We start from the raw sequence: 2,150 nt of genomic DNA, 5'->3' as shown, positions 1-2,150 counted from the left end.
ATTAGAGTGCGCGTTGCTAGGAAGGCTGAAGGAGCTAGGCCGTAGGTTACGGTTCCTAACTCATAAGTTCGAATGGCTGAGAGCTGTCAAATCTCCACAAAATTCTCTGTAGGTGTCGATCAGTTGTTCATAGTAACCTGCCGATACATCTTTTCGATGTCAGCTATGAGTGCTATTTCATATTTTCGAAATCTGATAATTAATGTCAATAATTCTTCCTGTACCACCGGCCCTACTAGTAAGCATCGTTCAGTGATTTACCGGTACTGGTTTTTGGCAGAGCCGTCAAACACAACTCTGACCTTGGTGGTAGAGCTAGAATCCTTCAGCACAGGATGGTGGGGAAGATAAAATGCTCCTGAACAATCTTCCCGTTCTCTTGGGACTAGAGTCATGTGCCCCAACGTTATATATTCATGCATAAACTTGTGATATTGAGCCTTGAGATGCGTATCGCTTTCTAATCGTTTTTCAAGTAGTTGAAATCTGCGCATAGCTGTGTTTTTAGAATCACCAAGCATTTGAGTGATATCAGGATGTTTTGGCATTTCAACTATATATCGACCATTGGGTCGCGGGAGACTGTTTCTTTGAATGGTTTTCGCATTCTCTTTCGTTGAGACTATAACTTGAATTGTGAAGTTCATCTATCTTCCAAAATCGTTCTATTTGTTCTTCAATGGTGGGATGCATGGTTACTACGTGACCTGTAACTTCGTTTTGATTTTTGGATGGAATATTGCCGGTCATAATCCATCCAAACACAGTTTCAACAAGTTGTTGTTGTTTGGTAATTTTTGTCTTCCTGGACCTAGCAATGAATAAAAATGCCTGCCCCAATGATCATGTCAATGCGCCCTGGTGTGCTGAAGTGAGGATCAGCAAGTTGATATGAAGCAGGTACATTCCAAAAATGAGCTGGTACTGGTGTAATTGGTGTGTCACTAGCAACCTTTTTCAAAACTAGAAAGTTCATTGTTGTTGCGAAATTATTTATTCGCGATTGTACTTCCGCTTGTATTTGATACCTTGCGCTTGTTTTTGTACCATCAACTCCGACAATGGAAACGTTAACATTTTTTCGAGTTAAATGTAACTGCTGACACAATCTTTCACTAATTGCGTTTGCTGTGAACCATTGTCCAATAAGGCTCGTGCAAAATGTTTTTGGCCATATTTGTCGACCACTTGTAGTAGTACAGTTGCGAGAAGCACGTTTTGGGGACTGTGCTCAGAACTAATTGTATGCAAAGTTGCCATGATATTTGATTCAGATGTGGTGCTTTCTGATTCAGGGTTATTATTTGTTTGCGTTTCATAGTGTAAAATAGAATGATGCTTCCTTTTACAAATTCGGCAAGAGTACTTAGAAGGGCATTGTTGAAAGAAATGTCCACTTCTCAAGCAATTGATACAAAGTTTGTTTCGTGATACAAACGCTTGACGCGTCTTACATGGCATAGCGATAAAGGATTGACACTGATGCAACGTGTGACCATCTTTTTTGCATGCAGGACAAGTGTGTGTGTTGTCCTGTTTCACACTAATTGTGTTAGTGCTCATTTTCTTGGAAAATTTATGGTTAGGTATACCCATTTTCGAATGAGATGTGGTTGGGCGGTTACCTGTCTGCAACGCTAATGCTTCAATTGTTTGAGCTCTTTTCAACAAGAAGTTTGTCATATTTGGATGAGTTGGCTGGATGTCTTGGGAATTGTGTTCTTCCCATGCTTGTAATGTTGCTTTATCCAATTTGGTAGCAAGAAGTTCCACAAAAATTGTGCTGTTGTCAGGAATGCTCTCCTCTAATTGTTTTAAGATATCGATGTGTAGCTGAAATTGGTTAGCCAATTGTCGCAAGTCTGGGGCGTGACTATTGGTTAGCTTTGGAAGCTCGAACAATGCACGTGTGTGCATTTTACGAAGATGTACTTTATTGGAATATCGATTCAAAAGAGCTTTCCAAGCCACCTGATAGTTTTCTGCTGTAATAGGAATTGGTTGTATTATTCCGGCAGCTTCCCCTTTGAGGGACGCACGCAAGTAATGAAATTTTTGGATGTTGGAAATTTCTTCAGAATTATGAACAAGTGAAACAAAGGTGTCATAAAAGGATAGCCACTCTGTGAGCTCACCACAAAATTCAGGTA

Source organism: Anopheles merus, unplaced genomic scaffold (genome assembly GCF_017562075.2).
Source record: "Anopheles merus strain MAF unplaced genomic scaffold, AmerM5.1 LNR4000519, whole genome shotgun sequence".
Lineage (NCBI taxonomy): Eukaryota > Metazoa > Arthropoda > Insecta > Diptera > Culicidae > Anopheles > Anopheles merus.
The sequence above is the reverse complement of the archived record's forward strand: the minus strand, read 5'-3'. Positions refer to the sequence as shown.